Source organism: Protopterus annectens, chromosome 1.part2 (genome assembly GCF_019279795.1).
Source record: "Protopterus annectens isolate FY-2018-M chromosome 1.part2, PAN1.0, whole genome shotgun sequence".
NCBI lineage: Eukaryota > Metazoa > Chordata > Ceratodontiformes > Protopteridae > Protopterus > Protopterus annectens.
Window position 1 is genome coordinate 264,160,978 of NC_056727.1, and position 24,657 is coordinate 264,185,634.

Consider the following 24,657-nt stretch of genomic DNA (forward strand, 5'->3'; position numbering starts at 1 on the left):
GCTTACTGCAATCTGTAGTATATTGTGCATCTGCTAGAAGCTGAGTAGTCTGAACAGTAAACAAAGGCATTTGTTAGGAGTTTGTAGTGTTAAAAGAAAGATAACAGAATAGAGTAAAATAATTGCATCAATGCTTTGTATGTTACATATGAAGTTACTAATGTTTTTCCTTTTTTTCCCTCTCACCCTGACCATTTTCTCTCTTGTTTTCTTTTTTTTTTGGTTTTATTTTATTTTTTTGTTCTTGTGTTTACTTTTTAATTTTTGTTTTTCCCACAGCACAGTGGGTTAGGGCTATACCACAGGATCCACCTACCCACACTCCATCAGCTATAGCACCACTGCCCAACATATCTGGTACAGAACCTGGTACTACCCCCACTGACACCCCAGCACTACCCGGCCCCTCAAGTAGCTCTACTCCAGAGGATAGGCCTGTGGCTCCAGGCACGTTGGCATTGGGGGTGAGTTTATCATCTGTGGTGAACTACCAGGGATGATGCATAGGATTGTGCACCACAGTTGGTGCACATCTATGCTGGCTGGAGACACTGCTTTCCATCATATTAAAATAACACAAGGAGATGTAGACATCAGACACTACAGCCATCGGTGCAATGAGGTGACAGTGATGGCAGTCCACTGGGTGAGAACTCAGTTCTCACTGTCACCCAACTTGACATCCATGGGTTCATGATATCCCCACCTTCACCCCAACCATGTTGTTCACCAACCTTATGTGTCCATCACCATTCCTGTTTCTTTTCTTGTTTGTTCTGTCTGTCTGCTTCCTCACCTGCCCAACTTACCTCACCCACACATTCCTACAGCCCTTCCCCAACATTCCTGTATCTTTCTCTTTCAAAAAAATGGACACCTGTCCCACAAAAAATATCATCCCATACATGGCTCTCCATTTCACACGCATGTCTTCAAGACACACATGATTCTGTCCAATTCTCTATACAGCTGACTGTGTTGTGGTTACCCATCTCTCTGGAGGTGACAGTCCAAATTCAGCCAAATGTATATGTTTTATTCTGGAAGAAATGGATAGCTATGGTTCTTTCTGTTAGAAAAATATGTATTTGAACATGTATAAAGTGCTAGTTTAAAAGCAAATAGTATATAATGCATTTTATTCTATTTACAATATGGCAATAAGAATGATTTTACATGTAATTGCTTGAAGCTTTGGAGCTGCAGTGTATTTGAACTCTGACCCTGGCAGTAGCCAGCTCAGCAAGCTTATGTTTTTCACTAATGATTATCTGCTGGGTCAGGAAATTTAAATGTGTAAAGCATTGAATATTCTTATTCCTTCCTCTGAGATAATTGGCCTTGTGAATATTATCAGAGATAAGACACAGCTGCTAAAGTAAAGTTGCAAGAAGACTGAACTGACTATTGTATTCGAGCAAGCCTGAGACCTTGGAAGAGTAACATTTACAGAAAGACATTATAACGAACCAGGTGCTTTGCAAGGCTGTATTATTCCCATGGGAAAACTTTTAAAATGTATAACATCAGCTTTTTCTTATGAATAGAATATTGTAGACCATAGTGATGTAGGTGCCCTGTGACTAACCACGCCAGTAAGGTGGGCACAGCTTGAATGTAAGACTATATAAAATTGTGTATTTCCTGCATCATGTCAGACAAAACTCTGTACCTGTATGGTTTTGCCTCCTGGTGTACACTAGTAAACTTTTGCATCTGAGCCTCCTGTGTTGTTATCATTTGTTTTATTTAACAGTTTGGTCCTCCTTGAACCGGAATTCCCTTGGTAAGCTGCAGATCAGAGTGTATCGGTGGTGAATACTGCAGGAGAAGTTACCAAACGGTTCTTCTTGAAACACAAAGACCTCCGACTGAATTGTCGTCTTGAGAGGCTGGCCACTTTCTGATCTGCGTCAAGAGCGGTCTCGAACTGGTCGACCCAGGAGGCTCAGGTAGTAAAATATTTGCCTTTTTCTGTTTTAGATCAGGGACTAGGTTACAGTAAATGTCATTGTCAGAGATTTGTTATACAGATCAGGGACAAAAGGAAATTACTGTATATTTTGTCAGAGATCAGGGAAACAGAATAAGGTAGGCAGTTATTCTAGATAAACTGTGTAAGGAACTGAAATACCACGTGGTGAAAAGGGTTATGTAACATTTTCTTTTAGAATGGGAAATCAGTGCACTAAAAAATCGCGTGATCCGCCCCTAACTGATGACGCAAAATATATGCAATTACAACGGACTGATAATGTAAGGTATTATACAAAATAGGTTAATAAATACGGATTTGATGGTAAATTAAACAAGATTTCATTAGTTAAACTTTTAAAACAGCTTAAATCTGACGCAGAAGGTCAGACAAAAAAACAACAGCGATTAGGCATTCCTCAAGCACACAGGTGGATTGAGGAAGTAAACCGAAGGGAACAGAAAACTAAAAATGTAAAAACATTATTTTTAGACAAAGAGGATAATAATACAGTAATAGCGACGGCCCCTCCCCTCCAATGCCTTTTTCAGAATATGAAGCATGAGGACAAGCTGGTCCACCTCCACGTTATCCTGAAGTTACAAGAGTACTAAAACCATTTGTTAGAGATCCTATTGAAACTAGGTCCCGGACACGTAAAACACTTGAGGACACAGACTTATATCAAATAAGGAGAAACACACTAGAAGAGAGTGAGGAAGAAATCTGTCCACTAATCGAGGTACCAAATCCTCAGGCAGGACAGGAAGGGCAGGACCCAACTCTTCTGGTATATAGACCATGGACACCGGAAGATATTCGGAAAGCTACAGAGGGAATCCCTCATCCAAAAGTTAATTACACAAAGTTTTTACAAGATTTGCAAAGTATGAGACTAAGTTACCACTTGAATGGGGAAGAAGTAGAAAAGGTAGTTAGACAGATTGTGGGTCCAGACTGGCACATGATTTGTGGCACCTGGAATCCTCGTAATGCAGAGCTGAAACCACTCCCACATAGTGGTGCAGAATTAGACAACAGAGTGAAAGGTCTTACAGACCGAATTTCTGAAAAATGGAAACCTAGAGCAGATTGGACTTGCATTAATCAATGCATACAACAAGAGAATGAAACTGTAGATGGGTACTATGGTAGATTATTGGAATGTTTCAATAACCATAGTGGTATGGCTATTCCTGAAAATCAGACACATGATACCTCATATGAACAGCAACTGAAAAATGCATTTTTGAAAGGTTGCATTGCACCTATCAGTAGCTTTATTACAAAGCATATGATAGATCATCGAACAAGTAGGCTACAAGCCTTACTTGAATATGCCAGACATGCTGAAAGACACTTTAATAGTAAAAAGAAAAAGAAGACACAGGTCTTCACGGCTGAAGATGGAGCAGAGGTCTTTGTAGTACAGTCAGGTAAAAGGGTAAGAAAAATACCCAGGAAATAGACAATCTGACAAAAGGTCAGAAGATTTTGAAGAGAGAAAAAGAAAGGTGAGTGCTTTAAGTGCGGCAAGAAAGGACATTTAGCAAGGGATTGCAGGCTAAATAAAAAGGTGACTACAGAAAATAAAGGTGATGAGGACTGACTATATGATAGTGATGAAAATCAGAAATCATTAGGGAAGGAAAACAAACAAAGGGCAAACGTAAATGTAGTGGAAGGAAGAGAGGAAGTGCAAGCAGATGTAGAGGATGAAGAAAGTGAAATTTTAGATTTGGCATTACTGAGCTTGGAGCTCTATTTGGCAGACACAAAACCGGAAGTTACACTTCTGGTGGAAGGAAGGGAAGTGAAATTCTTGTGTGACTCAGGAGCGTCACGAACTTTGATACACCCTTCAAAGTTACCAGAATATTCTGAATCACCTGACTATATATTAGTGAAAGCAGCAAATGGACAGCTATATAGGGAGCCACTCTCCCATGATATAGCAATAACTGACCCTATTTCAGGTATGACTCAGAAAAGTAAAATTGTAGTTTCTGCAAAATGTCCAGTAAACTTACTGGGAAGAGATCTTATACAGATATTTGGCATAGCGGTAGTTCCCACTATGCAGGGTATGGAAGCACAAAGACAAATGGAAACTTTTGTGGTGCGACCGGAGGGTGAAACCTTTTACTGGTACAGCCAGGACCTAGTTACGACTGGTCCAGGGGCAGTAACCGAAGAACTGATGAATGTAGCCATCAGTAAGGCCCCCTCCCTTGACACTGACCAACAGCATTTGTTACATTGTACTCTATACTACTGTAGCATGCCAGGACCTGATAAAGAATATGAGCAAGAGTTGTTCAAAAATCCTGCTAACAGATTCGTATTACGAACCTTGTATTGGGATACTGAGGGAAACAGTGTGGTAAGCTGTTCACTACCTCAGGAATTCATGACACTGTACAAATCTAATAGACTGCCACATGTCAGCTTGACAAAGAATAAGGATGTGAGATGGGCAGACTTAGGAGAAAAAGTAACAAGATGGGAAAAACAAACTGATTTAGAATTATCAGAACAGGGAATACAAAAACAGAAATTAAATTGGCTAACACAGACACATCCAGCTGTACACTTGCAAACTAGTGAAGACAGCTGATTAGCATTCTTATTAGAAGAAGAAGAAAAAGCCTTGTGTGATATACCAGATATTCTTTGGTCAACAGGTAAATCAGATGTAGGACTTATTCAAACAGCAGGACCAGTAACTATTACACCAAAATCAGCATTTAGACCACAAAAAGACAATACCCTTGAGGAAAGATGCAGAGCAAGGAATCAAGCCTATAATAGCAGCATTACTCAAGGAAGGAGTACTGGTAGAATCTCTTGATTCACCATGTAACACCCCTCTATTTCCTGTTAAAAAAGCAAATGAGGAATGGCGGATGGTACAGGATTTACAAGCTGTAAACAATGCAATAATACCCAGAGCACCTACGGTGCCAGACCCACACACCTTGTTGAATGATTTAAAACCACAACAAAAATATTTTACTGTGGTAGATATAAGCAATGCTTTCTTTTCAATACCTATACATCCTGATAGCCAGTATTGGTTTGCATTTACATTTCAGGGTAAAAGATATACCTATACTCGGCTACCGCAGGGATATTGTGAAAGTCCAACGATATTTGCACAAGAAATGGCAAGCAACCTGGCAGGGTTTACTCCACCAGGAGGTAGTCAGATTCTACTTTATGTAGATGACATCTTGCTAGCAGCCCCTACCCAGCATCAATGCAGGGAAGATACGATAGCATTATTGAAATTTTTAGCAGCACAAGGACACAAAGTAAACAAAAATAAGTTACAACTTTGGAGAAAACAGGTTGGATACCTAGGATATGTAATATCCAATGAAGGTAGAATATCAGACGAAGACAGAAAAACAGCGATTTTACAGGCACCCAAACCAGCAACCAAGAAGGAAATGATGTCCTTCTTGGGAACGACTAATTTTTGTCGAAGCTGGATATCAAACTATGCTTTAGAATCTGCTCCACTGGCTGATTTAATATATAAAACACCAATGGCAGTACAAGATGTATTACAATGGACACCTAAAGCAGAAACAGCTTTCTGCAGACTAAAACAATTGATAGCTTCATCACTAGTTTTAGGACTTCCAAATTACCACAAAAGATTTTTTCAGACCGTAGATTGTAAACAGGGATACATGACGTCAGTTTTGACGCAACAGCATGGGGATAAGCAACGCCCCATAGCTTACTATTCATCACAGTTAGATCCAGTGGCACGATCATTGCCTCACTGTGTGCAAGCAGTAGTTGCAGCTGCAATGGCAGTACAGGCTTCGGCCTCAGTGGTGTTGTTCCACCCTCTCACATTGAGAGTGCCTCATGCAGTCGCGATAATTTTACTGCAAGAGAAAATAGCATATCTATCTCCTGCTAGACATCTTTCATGTATGACCATACTGCTGAGCCAACCTCATATGGTAATTGAACGTTGTACAACATTAAATCCATCAATGTTACTTCCAACTCCTGTGGATGGCACACCACACAGTTGCCTGCAGGAAATTGAGCAAATAACTTTGCCCAGACAAGACCTTACTGATATGCCCTTGGATGATGCCGAGGTGACATTTTATGTGGACGGTTCATGCAGAAAGGGTCCTACAGGGAAAAATCTAGTAGGGTATGCAGTAGTCACAGATACAGAGATTTTAGAAGCCCAACCCTTACAGCATAACCTGTCTGCTCAAGCAGCAGAACTGATAGCCTTAACACGGGCTTGTACTCTAGCGAAAGATAAATGTGTGAACATATATACTGACAGTCAGTATGCTTTCTCTACAGTGCATGTTTTCGCACAGCAATGGAAAAATAGGGGAATGATAACATCTACTGGCAAACCAATTAATCATGCGCAACTTATTTTAAACTTGTTAGATTCCATTCAGTTACCTACTAAAGTAGCTATTTGTAAATGTTTAGCTCATACAAAACAACAGGATGCAATTTCAAAAGGAAATGCAAGAGCTGATACAGCTGCAAAGCAAGCAGCCTCAGACTCAGAAACTTTACTTTTAACCGAGGAATTACAACCCTCTGAGATTTTAGATTTAGAAATGTTAAAAACGATGCAGACATTAACTACAAAAGCTGAGAAACAAAAATGGGAGAAACGAGGTGCAATCCTCAAAAATGGACTGTATATCTCCAAAGAGAAAAAAACAATATTGCCGTCTAATTTATTTAGATATGCAGCTTTGTTGAGCCATGGGCAGTGCCATGTCTCAACAGGGGGGATGGTACAGTTAGTAAATCGAATATTCCAAACATATGGATTCACAAACTTCACACAAAAATTTTGTGCAGCATGCCATGTCTGTAATAAACATCATGCACAAGGAGCATTCAAACCCAAGCAAGGGAGTTTTCCTATACCACCATATCCGTTCCATACTATCTGTATGGATTTCATAGAACTGAACAAATGTGAAGGCAAAAAATACTGTTTAGTAATTATAGACATGTTTTCCAAATGGGTAGAAGCTTTTCCAACTAAAAATCCGGATGCAGCAACAGTGGCAAAGGCCCTAATAAAAGAAATAATTCCTAGATTTGGCATACCGGAAAGAATCTATAGTGACAATGGGACACATTTTGTGAATCAGACGATTCACCAACTTGGGAGATTCTTTGGGATCTCCTTGAAGAATCATTGTGCTTACCACCCACAGTCTGCAGGACTGGTGGAAAGATACTATGGAATTTTAAAAAGCAAATTGAGAAAATTGATAGATGATACACAGAAGAATTGGATTTGCTGTTTGCCTTTGGCACTGCTGAGCATGAGAACAGTTCCAAATGTAAAGGGTTTGACCCCCTTTGAAGTGATATTTGGAAGGGCATATTATGTGCCCCAGTGGAAAGCTCTCATGCCTGCGGAGCTAGAGGCTGACAGCTCATTAGCTAATTATATGAGGAAACTGTTATCAAATCAAACTGTTTTGCAGTTGAACTCTTTTTCAGATAAAAGACAGACCAGACCATTGGAAGCAGTGCTGACCCCAGGGTCCTGGGTTTGGTTGAAGGTCACGAAGAGGAAGAATTGGGCGAGTCCAAAGTGGGAAGGACCGTACCAGGTACTGTTGGCGACGCCTACTGCAGTCAAAGTTGCTGAGAGGTCGTCCTGGGTCCACCTGACGCACTGTAAACTGGTAAAGAATTTTCAGCTTGATAAATATTTTGTGACTGACACACAACAAAGGCAGGATGGCCAAGAGTGAAATGAGTAAAAATACAGATCAACCCCGAAGATATTGTTTAATTATCTTGCTAACTATGCATTCATTGACTATGATTGTGATGACTTTCCTTTTGTTGTGGTTCTTCCTACATATAACCACACAAGTGAAAGTGGAGAAACGTGATGAACTGTCTATAGACTGGCATCCAAACTTTAACACATACCTAACTATGAAGCGTGTATATGTAGAGACTATGAACATTTCAAATTGCTGGGTTTGTACTGCCATACCAACAGCATATGGAGGACTGTTGATGTCTGCTGTCCCCTTGGGGATAAATGAGACTTGGGAAAATTTACTTTTTGATACAGGTTCTGTAAGATCACAGGACAAAATTGCATTGTATTTGCCTATTACACAGAGGGGAATTGTATGTTTCTATAAGAATGATACACTCCAAGTGGGATGGAGTAACTGTAACATAACTATATCTTATAAATGCTATATTAAAACTAAAGATAAAAGCACTATTTGTAACGCAAATTATGATTCATATTTGAGCTTAATGAAAACAACATTAAGTGAAGTGCAGAGAAATCCTGTCTTGCATAAACAATTGTCTGTTATAGACAAGAAAATGTTTCATTCAGAACTAACCCGCATCAGTACCAAAGTAGAAAACTGTTATTTTGTTTGTGGGAAAAAGCATACAAATGGCTACCTGAGAATTGGTCCGGCAGTTGTTTTTGGGTTATCTGGTTCCAGCTATAAGGCATACTGCAGAATTACCTCTAGGTAAGATACGAAATGTAAGAGATGTAGCAAAACCTGAAGATCCAATCGGAAAACCTGTAAATCCAATGGGAAAAATCGAAGCTGGTTGGAAGAACCATCATTCCGTGAAAGATAAAGAAAAATTGACTCATATGGACTTGAGTGACAGTGTTATATCCTGGGCTGGAATATTTCCAGCATATGGAGCAGTCAAATCGATCTGGGAGTTGAGAAAACTGTCAGCTTCTCAAGTAATGAGTAACGCAACTTTTCTGCTCTCGAACTAGTGACTGACGAACTGAATGCAATGAGAACTGTTGTGCTACAAAATCGAATGGCTCTTGACTTCACCCTAGCGGCGAGAGGTGGTACTTGTGCGCTTATCAAAGAAGAATGCTGTGCATACATACCAGACAATCGACACAAGATTAATGATCACCTAGAGGTAATACAGCAGGTATCGGCCATGACTGAACCAGGCCCAAACCCACTGACGAACTTTTTCCAGAGTCTGTTTGGTGGGTGGGGTTCTATCCTAATGAATATTTTGATTGCTATTTGTGTTGGTCTGCTCCTATTAGGAGCATGTGTCTGTTGTGGGATCCCCTGTATGAAAAGATTAGTCAAAGATTTTGTTGATATATCTGTAACTGAAACTTTGTACCAAGACATTGAATTGGAACTATTGATTCCAGACGAAACTTTTTCGAAATATAAACTAAATGACTTGCCTAGTTAAAAGTCCTTAAAGGAGAAAGCTAGGGGATGATATAAAATTTTTATGTTTCTGAATAGAATAAAAAGTATTAAAAGGGAGGAAAATGTTAGAAAAATATGTATTTGAACATGTATAAAGTGCTAGTTTAAAAGCAAATAGTATATAATGCATTTTATTCTATTTACAATATGGCAATAAGAATGATTTTACATGTAATTGCTTGAAGCTTTGGAGCTGCAGTGTATTTGAACTCTGACCCTGGCAGTAGCCAGCTCAGCAAGCTTATGTTTTTCACTAATGATTATCTGCTGGGTCAGGAAAATTAAATGTATAAAGCATTGAATATTCTTATTCCTTCCTCTGAGATAATTGGCCTTGTGAATATTATCAGAGATAAGACACAGCTGCTAAAGTAAAGTTGCAAGAAGACTGAACTGACTATTGTATTCGAGCAAGCCTGAGACCTTGGAAGAGTAACATTTACAGAAAGACATTATAACAAACCAGATGCTTTACAAGGCTGTATTATTCCCATGGGAAAACTTTTAAAATGTATAACATCAGCTTTTTCTTATGAATAGAATATTGTAGACCATAGTGATGTAGGTGCCCTGTGACTAACCACGTCAGTAAGGTGGGCACAGCTTGAATGTAAGACTATATAGAATTGTGTATTTCCTGCATCATGTCAGACAAAACTCTGTACTTGTATGGTTTTTTGCCTCCTGGTGTACACTAGTAAACTTTTGCATCTGAGCCTCCTGTGTTGTTATCATTTGTTTTTATTTAACACTTTCCTACATCCTTCTTGCACATTCCGGCCTAGTTTTCACTTTGTGCATTCCCCTGCTTGCCCCCTACTTCATCACTTTCCTGTCTTCCCCATTTCTTTTCTTTAAAAAAATTATTGCATGATGGTGTGCATCACACATTAAGACGTGACTATGGCAAAACTACTTCTAGGTATTATGTAGTTGGCTTGCAAACCAATACCATCTAGCCATATTTTAGACACTCCATAACAACTATCACACTTCAGAATATAGATTTACATGTAAAATTATTTGACACTATTAACATGCACCTGGATTTGAACCAAGTATCATCTCAACAAAAATATACAAGTATCACTGCATTAACAGCTGGTGCTACAGATGCAGTTGATTAGCAGATGTATTTTAGAGACTGTATAGCAAATGGCAGACTTAACTGCTGTTGTATACACCTGCTTTTTAACTGAATCTCTGGCTACAGGAATTAATGCACTTAATGCAGTGATAAGTTCTTTTTTGGGGAAAATAGTTTAGCTATAAGTAATACATTAAAGTATTTATGTAGTAGCATTGCTTATTCATGCTGCATGATGCACAGCATCATGCAACATTGCGCACCACTGCTGTACAAGACTAAATGAGTATTGCACAATATTGCTTTACAAAACATTACAGGGGTTCACACAATGTTGCTTTGTAGAAATTCAGTGAAGAAGATATGACATTAGTGATATGGGGAGCAAGCACGGGAAGTACAAAGGGAAATCTTTCATAAACTGTGTCACTTACTATTGAATGCATTAACTACATCTGCTGTCTAACTGAATCTGGGGCAGCAAGTGCTAATGCATTGTTGTTGGAGATCTATTGGTACTGGGTTCAAATACAGGTGGTAGTAATTATTTTACAAGCATATATGATTCTTTAAATATATTTACTTATATTGCTACTTTTTACTGTTGCTCTGTGTTGGTGTGCGTCATACACCATTGTGAAATATTCCTATAAAGAAAAGAAATGGGGAAGACAGGAAAGTGGTGAAATGGGGACCAAGCAAGGAAATGCACAAAGTGAAAACAAGCAAGGAATGTGCAGGAAGAACGTAGGAAAGAACCATAGCTATCCATTTCTTCCAGAATAAAACATACAAGTTTGGCTGAATTTGGACCATCACCCCAGAGAGAGGGATGACCACAACACAATCTGTTGTATAGAGAATTGCATAGAAAATTTGAAAAAAAAATCATGTTTGTCATGTACACATTTGTGCAAAATGCAGAGCTATGTATGGGAAGATTTTTTTTGTGGGATAGGTGTCTATTTTTTTGAGAGAGAGAGGAATGTTGGGGAAGGACTGTAGGAAAATCTGGGTGAGGTAAGTTGGGCAGGTGAGGAAGCAATTGCAGACAGACAAGACAAACAAGACAAGAGACAGGGATGGTGAGGGACACATGAGGTGGGTGAATACCATGGATATGGTGAGGGATGGGAAATCTTGGTCCCATGCACATCGAGATGGTTGACAGTAAGAATCTAGTCCTCACACAGTGGACTGTCATCACTGTCACCTCACTGCACCACTGACTTCAGTGCCTGATGTCTGTGTCTGCTATGGATGCTCTGCACTAGGATGGAGAGCAGGCCCTCCCTCAGGCATAGACATGTGCCAACAGTGCAACGCACAATCCTACGCACCATCCATGGCAGTTCATCATAGGTGATAAACTCACCCCCTCTACGATTGGACCCAGAGGGAGCCACAGGCCTGTCCTCTGTGGCAGAACTACCTGAGAGGCCAGGTAGCGCATGGGCGACAAAGGGTGTGCTTCCAGGTACTACACCAGATGTGCTGGGCAGTGGTGCTGTAGCCAGTGGAGTGGGGGAAGGTTGATCCCATGGGTCAGTCCTACCCCTGTGCTGTGGGGAAAACAAATAAAAAAGTAAACAGGAAAAAAAGAAAATAATAAACAAAAAAGAGAGCGAGAGAGAGAAAAGGGTTGGGATGACAGGAAAAAAGGGAGAACATTAGTAACTTCATATGTGACATACCAAGCATTGATACAATTATTTGACTCTATTATGTTACCTTTACTTTTAACACTACAAACTCCTAACAAGTTTCTTCCTTACTTTTAAGACTACCCAGTTTATAACAGAGGCACACTATAGTACAGTTTGTAGCCACCAGTCCTTGATGTGTGCATATATTGCACATATGCATGCTCCAATTATACTCATTATAGATTATGGAAGGTCATTTGTGCCACTGGTATAGACATATGAAGTTATGTTCCAATAATGATAAAAACCTAAACAGTATTGTATATTTGGGAAGTGTGGTTTTTAAACCCACAACTGATGACTACACTAAAATACTGGTACTGTTCATTTGTCCTACAGACTACTGCATGTGTACGTTTCCTTTTACAGTTTAGAGATGCATGTCTACTGTTATTTGAGAAAATGGCACCAATGACTTATGCTACAGACTACAGCATGCATAGTTTCTTTTACATTTGGGATATGCATTCTCAATTTGATACAACTGTATTAAATACCAACTAAGCAGTCTTTAACTTTTAATGCTACTTATTATTATTATTATTTTTAGACAGTACTGTTCTGATGCATACATGACACATGCTTCTCACATTCTTACTAGACATACGGTATGGGATCAAACATTCGAGACTCTCTCCTCAGCAGCTGTGGAAAAAAACAGAACAGAACACCATGATGAATACCAGTCTTGACTATATTCAGCTTTTAATTCTTACAATTACTCACTGAAATTGATACTTACACATCTGTGAGGTGTCCCCTGTCCAACATTCCCTGATCCAAAGATTGAGGGTATCCTGCTTCCTCATCAAAATTATGTCTGCATTGCTCACCTGTGCGGGGGATATATGTCACACTGGTGAAGGCCCTGGCAACACTATTTCAGGCTTTATATTCTGAGCTGGAATAGTCACCCTGCAAAAACCTGGCTCCATGCTACCTAACTAGGAGTCCAACAAAAATCTTGGACTCCTGGACATCCCAACACTGCTCCCAAAAGTGCACACCCTTTTCAGCAACTCCAAACATGCCTGCCATAGTTCAAGCGCAATGTTTAATGATCATTTCCAGTCACTTGCAGTTTGTATGGTGCTGTTTCCCACCTATTGCATGTCTCCTGCTTACTGAGACTGCACATACTTTAGATTTGCAACATTTGAAAATGTTGCACATTGCTTACCATCATGCAAACACAGTAAGTTAGGGTGCAGAATGCCAGGCACCATGTTTGCTCAACAGTAAGTGGTGCGCAGCAGTGGGGACAAATGTTTGATCCCATACCGCATGTACTTTCTAGCTGATTAGGTATACAGGCACTTGTGTAAATGGGCTAGTCAAATTTACCATATATACAGTTCTCCTTCACTTGCAGCTATACAACAAGAAGGTTGAAAAAACTGTTCTGTATCTTGCACTTTATTGTTATGATCTGCAATCTCACAACAGTAAAACAAAACTTGCACACCCTGGGCTAGAACCCTGTATGATCTGCACTCTACCCCTACACTTAACACCTGCTGCCACAGGATTAGTGAGATGATATCTGCTATCTTAGTAGTTATTGGAAGGTTATCGCTGTTAACCATAGTGCAATGTTACTTACAGTGGTTGTGCAATGCACAATATTATTAATTGAATGCATCTGGTTCATAAGTGTGGCTGTCTGGGTTCTGTCTGCAACTCCAGTTGGTGTGCTGCTGCATTTCATGTAAATCACAGCTAAACATGTTTGTGCCAAGTGGCGCATTGAGCAAACACTGGCAAAAAAAAAGGTTAAAAAAAATTAATTAAAACGCAAAAGGCAGACTGTACACAGTTTTGCAGAATATTCAGATATTTGCATCTTATATTTGGCCTGTTCCTTGTAAAATGGATGGTTTATTGTGAAACCACTGAAGATTGCAATCAATATATCTGTGGTTGTGCAGTGGTTAGCATTGTTGCCTCACAGCAAGAGGTTCTCACCTGGGGTGCCTTCTGTGCAGAGTCTGCATTTCCTACCTGTGGTTGCATGTGATTCCTCCAGCTGCTCCAGTTTCCTCCCACATTCCAAAGACATGCAGTAGGTGGACTGGACACTCTAAATTGGCCATAGGTGTGAGTGTGTGTGTGTGTGTGTGTGTGTGTGTGTGTGTGTGTGTGTGCGAGTGAGTGGTACAGATGAACTACCTTGGCAGGGCTAGCAACCTGGCAGTGTAAACCTTGGCTTGAGATGATTGTCACTGTTAAAGTGACACCCTGACTCCAAGTGCAAAATGGGAAAAAGGGGTTGATGATGGATGGATATAATGACATATGCATTTCTGTTACAGACTTCATATCTTTCAGAAAATGCATGCTTGCCCTTTGTCCTGGAATGATCCACATTGCCTATATAGGTTTCACAGCCTGTAACCTCAGGGTGAGTCAAAAAACCTTCCCTATGAGCACTGCACATCATTAACATTCATGCTCCAAGATTGCTAGATGCCGTGCTATGCACAGTGTTGCTTACGTGAATATAATCCATGTAAGCTCTGCACGGAAGCTACACGGACTTTATTGAATCCTGTAGTTAGTGTAAATGGTAATATTAGAAGAGAAAACATGAAATGTTGAAGTTATATGGTTGAATTTCAAGACATTCAGAGCTTATAGTCAAGTTAATGAGTAAACGAACTAATAACATCAAAGTATTCTCAAGATAATGATAAAATGAACTGTTAACAATTTACAGTTATAGTTGCATGCTTAAGAAAATGTGGTGCTTTTTATTTCTGCTAAGTTGAGGACTGTGACCCTTGCCAGTCAGAGGATATTAAATAAATGCATTACTGTTTGAGCATTCTATCATGATGTGTAAGACAGCAGAGTCATTAACTGGTCACTTGATGTATGCAAACACCAGTCTTTCAAGAATGGAGCATGCATTTGATAAATACAAGCAAGACACATGTTCTGATAGTTTATTGAATAAATGTACATTATAAGGTGAAGGACTTACTCCATCTCTAGTTTTTTTGGAGCAGCATGTTTTTTTTCAAGCAAACAGTTACTGTTGGACCTTTGTACTCGTGGCTGGGTTGTGGGGAGGTGTGGAGGATAATATGTCAGAAGATAGGGTTCCTTATAACCAAAACCTTTAGCTAGTTTTTTAGACTTAACCATGCCAGAGAAGAAAATGAGATGCTGCACATGACATTACTCAGTGTAGCAACAACAAATCATACCATTGTATCAAAGATGACCTGGCTGTCAATGGCTCCTTTCTACGGAGGTGAGAATGATTTTCTCAAACAGCACTCAGGGAGCAAGTACCACCTTGCCAGTTTTGCATGTGTTACTTTAAGAACAGATGGCATTTTAGCTTGATAGAAGACTAAGTTGTCCAAGGGCTTTGTTTATTGTAAAGTGTGCATTGTGAGATCATATTTCTTGGTCTAGGTCAATTCACAAGATATTTTGCATGATTGACAACATCACTGTTGGTTTGTTGGTCTGTAGTGGTGTGATAAACTTTGACTCAATCTGAGATGATTGCCTTATGGCCAAACAGCACTTTTTTAAAATTATGATTTGAAGTAAATCTATTTTTTTTCCAGTCAGAGGTCTAACACCGAAGCGATACTTTTAATTTGGTCCTTAGTTATGCCACCACTGGAATGAATAAAAGGGGCTATACACACTCCATTTTGTTGCAGATTAGAAGTACCTAATCTACTTGTCATCTTGTTATAGGGTTACCACCTGTCCCACTTTGAGAGGGACAGTCCCTCTTTGGGCAGTTGTGTCCTGACAAAAAATATTAAAAAGGGCAAATGTCCTGAGATTGTAGGACATAATTATGTCCCATATTTTATGTAATAGTTGCATAAAATAGTTATTTCTGTATCTAAAATACCTAAATGTTACAAGAAACATAATAAGCAACTAAACTGCTACAAGAATAAGCTTTTAATTAGGAAAAAAGTTAAGTTCTATCCTTTGTACTGACCGTGGGTATGTGTCGGCCTGCAAAATCTGATGTGTGTCCCGAAAATGTCCCACTTTGGCCATTTGAAAAGGTGGCAACCCTATCTTGTTAACAAAGATAATAAACTACAATATACTACTCGCATGTCATTCACAGGACTTCCATGAGTACTACTAGTGGATCCAGAAAGGAAATTTTATCTTAACTTTTGTTACCTGCATGGAAGTGAGATGTATTGAGCAATTGTTTTCCCTTATGCAGGTCCTGTAACATTAATTTTGGCTTTTTTTATCAGTAATATTACTGGGAGAATGGAGCTGGCATGCATCTTTTAACACCTCTAGTATATGTCTGTACATCAGTTTATCAGTAAACATGTTGATTAAGGATGTACCAGTCCCCCTTACAAAGTTGAAAACATAGTGCTGTTTCTCTTTTGTTAATCAGTACTGGAAAATGTTGTCCTTTGAGTTTCTAAGACCTCTGATAGGACAAATGTAGGTTTAGAGGTTCATTGGTTCTTACTAGACAGGTGGCCGTAGTGACCATACAGATGTAACCTAGTGAGTTTAGTGGTTGGATTTGTACCCTGCTTAGTGAAGGTCAAATTGCTTACTTAGGGAATAAATGTATGGATACCCATCTAATTGTTAATGTTGAACTTCAAGGAGGCCAACAAGTTAAATTGTTTGACAAGCGGGGAGTGGGGGTGAGACTTTATACATAGGCAGTAGATTTTATGGCTGAAGAACCTGTCTGTTTTATAAGAGACTTTCTTTATACTGTGATAAAGGTTGAAGTCTTCTGGAGCAAGTGTTTTTAGTATTACCAGTATTTTCTGAGGTGGAAGAAGTCTAGTGAAATAGGGTCTTTAGCCCTGAAGGTGAGGCAGAGATCACCACAGGAGGACAACACAGATAAAGTGACAGGGTCTTACACAGGACAATACAGAAAAAGTGACAGTGCCTTAGACTTTCCAGGTAGCCAAGGGAACGTACTCCTCTGAATATTTTTTTGTCAGAAAACATTGTAGTCTATCTAGTTTGTCAGGATATTTGCAGTAGTGCATTCTAAATGATTTGTATTTTGTAAATGGCCTAACGGGGGGAGGACAGAGGATATCAGCACATCCTTAGTCCTGGAAGATGCACCTCTAGTATTTAACTGGGAAAAAGAGAGGGATTTCCTAACTACAACTGATATGTGATGCTCAAAGGATGGTTCATTATCATAGATCTAAAAACTGTGTTGATCTTAAGTGGAGTCACATTTATTTGGTAATCTGTAGGAATGGCTTGTTTCCTAAAGGCAACTACACTGCATTGTTTGACATTATGCTTAAGTACATGCCCAGTATACAAATGTTGACTCAGATAAGCCCATTTTGGAGATTATGAATGACTTTGAAGAAGTTAATAACAACACCCAGCATACCTCTCAACCTGTTACAGCAAGAAATCCAGACAAAGCCACAAATAATTGGGGTTCAAATGCCCCAAAATAGGGACACTTTTTAAGTATTGTTCTTACAAATTTAGAATGTTAATAGACTAACAGGTTTTGCATTAGCATGAGTTTTTCTGAAGGATATGAAGTCTGAAACTCAAATGTCTGCCATTATTTTCTGACTACAGTCCTCAGTTATTTGCCACTGATTTGCCAGAAAAAATACAATTTTATGAGAAACTGGCCAGAAATATGACACCCAGTTTACAGTCAGTGGCAAGTTTGATGTCTGATTTCATACTGGAGAAGTAGACGCTGAAGAGGACTTCCCTTACACATGCCTAAGGTGAAATTACTCAAGCACTGGTAGTCCACAGGAAAAAAAAAGACAAATGGCATAATGCTAAATGCTTTTCCCACAGGAAATCATTCTGATTTCTAATTGTGAACTGACAATGATTCACATCTTTAGGCAGATTTCTTCCTTTTTTGATTTGCTGTGACTGTGAAGTTGGTATATGTACATTTTGGGGTAGCGACTTGCCCACCTGCAAAAAACAAGAAAAAAAAAGAAGTTTTCACCCTTTTGGATTTCATACGTGTTTTTTTTTTTTTTTTTTCATTCTTTTAGAATGCCTCCTTTCAGAAAGTTAGCATAGTAGAACTGCAGAATAGGACAGGCTCCAGGACAAAGCCCTAATGGACAACACTAATGATGTGCCTTTTAGCTCTAAAACTAAAATTTGATTGGTGCACTTCTACAATACCTGTTTGTACTTAAACTTGTTTTATGGTATTCTCAAACATCTGTGTAACTTGCGTAAACCAAAGTGGTACACTTTACTTTTACCTGGATCTGCTTTTTATGTAGTCCTGCAACAAATCAGCAGCAGATAGGATGAAACTAGCATTTTTGTGCAGACAAGTGCATGGCAGACTGCTTCAGCTACAAGTAATGCATTTAGGAGTACCATTACTGATACTATTTAGTACAGAACAATTCTCCTTTTTCCTCAGAGCAATAGGTTCCACGGTTTGATTCTCTGCTGTGGTGCCTTCTGTTTACAGTCTGCATGTCCTCCTTGTGTTCATGTGGGTTTTCTCCAGTTGCTTCAGTTCCCTCCCACATTCCAAAAACATGCAGTAGGTGGATTGGACCATCTAAACTGACCATAAGTATGACTATCTGTGTATGTGTGTGGTATGGAAGAACAGCTGTGGCAGGGTTAACGACTCAGCAGTGTGAACGTTGGCTCTAGATGATTGGCACAGTTGAGGTGACACCCTAACCCCATGTGCAAAAAAATGGGAAAAGGAGTTGTGGATCGGTAGATGGAACTCTGCTCTTTCCACTTTTTTGCTAGCATTTACAGTTCATAGTATGTTTGCAATTTTTTTGTTTAGTGTTATTATAACATAACTTTGCAAAATTTTACTGTACATACAACAAGGAATTGATTTTGTTTCAGCTATTCTAGAGGAAAACAAACATATGCAAGGATACAATAACGAATGAAAATGCATACGTACTTATATTGTCATGTTGTTTAGCGCAAAGTAAATAAATAAAGATCAGGTTAACTAGCAATCAGACTGCAGTTTAACCTTATTATTTAAAATATTTGCTTGCAAATATTGTAAAATATATTACAGTGTACTTCTGTCTTCATGACAGATGGTTTAAACATTAGTACATTGCTTTGAAGACAGCTCTGTTGGTTGGCTTAGAGGGATAAAGCAATGGCCATGACCTCTTTGACCCAAGTTTGACTAGTGGCTTGAATATATGTTGGACCTGCCATAGATGATGAGAGGAAAAGTAAGGCCTAGTCGCTCACTTCTCTTTGGGGGTGGGGTGTGTGTTTCATACACTCCCTCTGCAGAATCTCTGTTGGAGACAGTGGATCAGATAACAGTGACTTGTTGCAAGGGTGGTGTAAGGCCAATTATTCACGTCATGTATTGGTGTGATAACATGGGGCCAGTTGCATGCAAATCCTCCCTGTGATCTTTGCACATGTGAGGCAGGGCTTTAAACAGAAAACCCTGATCTTCCTATAAGGTGATAGTGTTTCTGCCAGTCTGCTCACCCCCTCAGTCTCAGAGAACAAATGAGCATTAGGGTTCCTGCCCAGTGAGAGCAAATTGGCCAAATGAGTCACTGGAGTGGTGATAAGCTTGGTGGTCAGAGGAGAATTGGAGAAAAAGGTATATTTTTTCTTCCAGTTCTTTAATGGACAAAGACCATTGGGATGGTACAAGTATTTCTTCTCAGAGGTGACCAGTGAGCACTGATGTGATTAAATTACTTGGTCATTCAACACAGGTTACAGGGCAGGGGTCTATATTAAAACATCAAAATTTCAAAACTTCGAATGTTCTAATATCGACCCCTATTCAGCAAAAGCTGAAAATATCGAAGCAATAGAAAACCAAATTTTTTCCTAGGGAAAGAATTCGGTTGTCCATTTCTGTTGCTTCATTATTTTCAGCACTGTGGTGGAAAGTTACGGGTCAGATTCAAGTAAGTGTGTGATTGAGTGCGGGTAAGGTTAGTTAGGGTTAAGGTGCAGGTTAGGTATGTGTGCGATTGTGTGGACATGAGGGTTAGGGCAGGTTAGGTGAGTTAGGGTTAGGGTGCGGGTCAGGTAAGTGTGCGATTGTATGGACATGAGGGTTAGGGTGGGGTAGGTGAGTTAGGGTTAGGGAGCGGGTGAGGTGAGTGTGCGATAGTGACGGACCTTAGGGTTAGGGTTTGGGTTAAGGTAAGTGGATAGTTAGTGGTGTGTGTATAGTTTAGTGTAGGGTTAGGTGTAAGATTTTAGGTGTATGTGTGTGGATTGCTGTTTGTTTGGTGTGCTTGTGTTGTGTGCATGTATTTTGGAACAGCAAATTTTTTCCCTAGGAAAACATTCGCTGTTCTCTATGTTCGATGTTTTCAGCTTTCGCTTAATAGGGGTCGATATTAGAACATTCAAAGTTTTTAAACTTCAGTGTTCTAATATAGACCCCAGGGCAGCAGTCCGTGACCATTAACTACCTGTACAACTCTTAAGATGTGTTTCTGAAAATTGTAAAATTGCTGATACTAGTGAGGATCTTCATTTTTAACTTTCACATGCCATTTTCTTTGACTGTAGTTAATTTTCTTCATAGCATGTTTTGTACTATTGTGTATCAGTACATTTGCTTTAAGGATAGAATGTTATTTCTCACCATAATACTAGTCTTCAAAGTATGATTGACAGATCTTCACAAGAAGAAGTAACAGCTGTTTCATCCTCATGACAAAGTGCTGACAAACCATACAGATTTTTATAGTTCTCAGAACTAGCACAGTAGGAAGTATAGATAATAAAATGGTTACCTAAACTGTGCATATTGTACTTTAAAAGTACATTTTCTGTAATCAAACCAGTTATGTAAAAACTATATAACAACAATTGTGTTGACAATTTCAAGTTCTGCAAAAGTGGTTGTAAAGATAGTTGTCAAAAATTGGAATCACTCCTACAAAATGTGATACACCTTTGTTTAAAATATCATTTGGAAGCTACATTTAAGAGTATTCACGATCAAGACAAATTTCTTCTACCTCACAAAATGTTACATTTTATTTAACTGAGAAAACAAAATACCCCACACACTGTGTAATCTGGCAAATATGTACTGTGATTATAGCATTTATCAAGGGAAATACACATTTTTATAAAACAGAGTTAGAATGGCCTAAAAAGGATTTCCATTAATATGCCTAGCTGTATCAGTATATACATTGGGTACTGACTTTTGCTTAGCTGATGTAACATGATTGCTCAGAACTGGGTTGTTTAAATGCAGTGCTTTTCTTGAGCTATGCATTTTCCTAACTTATTATAAAAAAGTTTATTAAAAGGAATGTAATAGTTAAGAAAACAAGTAAAACACAATCAGATTCTACAGCACACTATAAACAGACATTTTTCATTATGATTCATATATGAACAGTTGCAAAGATGTTAAAGACATACTGAAAGCATGGCACCACTTTTTGTATTGAATGGTACAGTCTTAACATTGACCCAAATGACCCAGCAAATTGTATTATGGAGGAGCCAGCTGGAGAGGGTGGGAATGAGTGGTAGGTAGCAGTCTGACTATCCTGGAAGAGGGAAACAATTTGGTTCTCTGCAGTATTAACATCTGCCAAAGACCTGGTGGTATGGCATAAGCAAAGTAAGTGCAGGAGATGGCCCGTGACTTATGAGTGCACTCAAATGCTGTAGCCAAGTTAGGCACATGTGCTGAAACATGCATGGGTTAATAGGGCTGGCACTGTGGGAGATGACTCATCCAAGCTGCAGTGGAAGAAGTGAGCAATTAGAGCGAAGAGGAGCATCCTGACAGCTACCTACAAGACAGCCACTGTCACTAAATGATATCACTTGAGAGACTAGGGAAGCTGATAGTCAGTAGGCCTATGGAGGAAAAGAAAAAATCTTAAGTACTAGTTACTGAACATCAGTGATATTAGGCTGGATTCATAAAAGTTACCAGAAGTGTTCACAATGTGTACACTTTCTGAATTCAAGGACAGCCCCACCGTAATGCTTGTGCTGTCTATTTACTCAGAAAGGTTACACTTTGTAGTTGTCGTGTCTTTCGGCTTTTCCCGGTTAGGGGTCGCCACAGCGGACCTCCAGTCCGCTGAAGATTGGCAGTAGATTTTTACATACTGAGTTGCCAGCATTGATGCACAACCTTCAACGAAGGTACGCCCATTCACGCATGTCTCCACGCAGAAGACGCTCTAGCTGAGAATTGAACCGGACAGCGTCTTACTGTGAGGCGACAACACTACTACAGCACCACCACCACACTTTGTAGTACCTTTATGAATCTGGATAATTACTTAAAAATATGTATCTGTACTTACAGCTACACCCATTAATCCTCTTTTAAACTGATGATTTTCTTTTTAGTTTTATTAAGTTGTCTTCATTTTACATTGTGCAGAACTTACTGTACACTTGTTTATGTTGCTTATATGAGAAGCACAGTGTTTTCTACACAAGAAAGAAACACAGCAGGTAGTGTGGAAGGAGATGGGGGTCACTCTTTGGATTAGAAGCATGCACTTATCATGAGCACTGACACATTGCTATAATATACTATAGTAAAAGGGTGAGTTGTGTTTTGATATATATTCTAACAGTATAGATACTATAATAAAGTGGAGAGATATGTATGTTCTCTGTCCTGGCAATCTGTTATCGGAGGAGTTTATTTTCTGATCTAGAAAAAAATAACCCTCAGACATTAACATTGCAGAGATAAAGATACAAAAGTATCACCACAGCTAACAAACCATTAATTAATATGTTTGCATGTCTTCATTTTCTTTTTGCGTTCTATGTTTAATTTATTTAGTTAGTTATGTTTTTTATCTGGAAGGTCCAGATAGATGGAGCCCATTTTCAGTAGATGCTTGTGGAGAAATACTCCAGACAAAATTTAGAAACTAAATTTTGACTTTATGTGCATACCACCTCAGATGCAGAAATGAGTATATATTGAATAGAATATAGGGCTGGTTTCAATAAACTTAAACAGCTCACTCATGCTGTGTTCACGAGCACAAGATAAAGCTCTGACTTGTATTCAGTAAACGTTCTACACAAAGTGTAGAGCTGCGGAAACCAGATAAGCATTGTGGCATGCTAAGTAGTGAATAACCAGCTGAATTATATGCTAATCAACCAATCCAAGATGGTGGAGCTATTCAGCAAAGCATAACGCAATCATGTACATTTTGTGTAGCCACTACCCTGTACTCCAAAACCTTTTGGAATACAGCCGCAGAAACTACACAGAAAAGAAAGAATGTTAGGGGCTGCTGCTGCTCTTGTTCTTGCATATTTGTAACAGGTTCAAGTCTACCACTGCCACTGTTAGACCTTGGGCAAGGGGGAGAAGGTTATTTAGACCCCATTTAACTTTTCATGGTCTGCATGAAGTGGAAATAGTTGAGCACTGTGTGGGTGGATAGAGACACACTCCAGGAACTCTATAACCTCTGTAGTCCTCACCTGAGACCAAGGACAAACTGAGGGAATCAATACCTGTGGAGACCAAGGTATGTGTAGTGCTTAGATTTTTAGCTACAGGAACCTTTCAAAGACCCGCAAGGCACATTCTGGGAGTGTCACATGCATCAGCATCCAGGATTCTACACCAGTTCCTAAATGCTATGTTACAGCATGACAATGATTATATATATTTCGTCTGTATCCCCAAAGACAGAACTAGAACTATATAGGAGTTGTACCCTATAGCACACTTCCTTGAAGTCTTGGGTGTGTTAGACCGCACCCACATTGAGATCAAACCACCATCTGTAGAACAGGGAAGAGTCTACATCAAAAGAAAGGGGTTCCACTCCTTTAACTGCCAGGTTGTGTGTAATGCTAGAGGAGTCATCCTGAATGTATGTGCTGGGAACCCCAAAACGTTACCATGACTCCCATATCAGGCACACCTCACAACTCTACTAGAGATTTTCCAGGGGTGATGACTCACAGGGCCATTTACTGGGGAATACTTGGTATGCATTGGAACCATGGCTGATAATGCCCATCAGAAATGCACACACACCCATGGAAGAATGCTATAATGAGGCACATGCTCAAACAAGAAACATCGAGTATATGTTTGGGCTGTTGAAGTCATGGTTTCAGTGCCTAGATACATCAGGAGGGGCCCTGCAGTACGATCCTGGTACTTGTGCCAAAATTATTACAGTCTGTGCTATCCTACACAATATCATCCTGTGATAACAGCTGCAGCAGGAACACCAAGGGTTGGGAGTACAAATTCCACCACCACTAGCAAGGTCACCACATCCACATGCAGGTGAGGATTCGGGGGGAACCTACAGTTCTTATGGGTGTAGGTAGATATAGGCATGGACAATATGCCCTCACCTCAGCCAAGAGGTAAAAGACAGCACACATGATTACTACCTAAGGGGTACACCTTTCATCCTCTTCCCTTACATAGAGTACTATTGATGAAGGCAATGCTCACAACCTTTACTTCTCCATGTAATGGTTGTATACTGCTAGCATCAGACAGATTCAGCCCTGAATGACAACAGTTGTAACTGCAGGACTGTCAAGGTAAGTGTGGAATCTGTAATACAAAAATAAATGTGTAAAAATGTGAATAAATGGCAGATA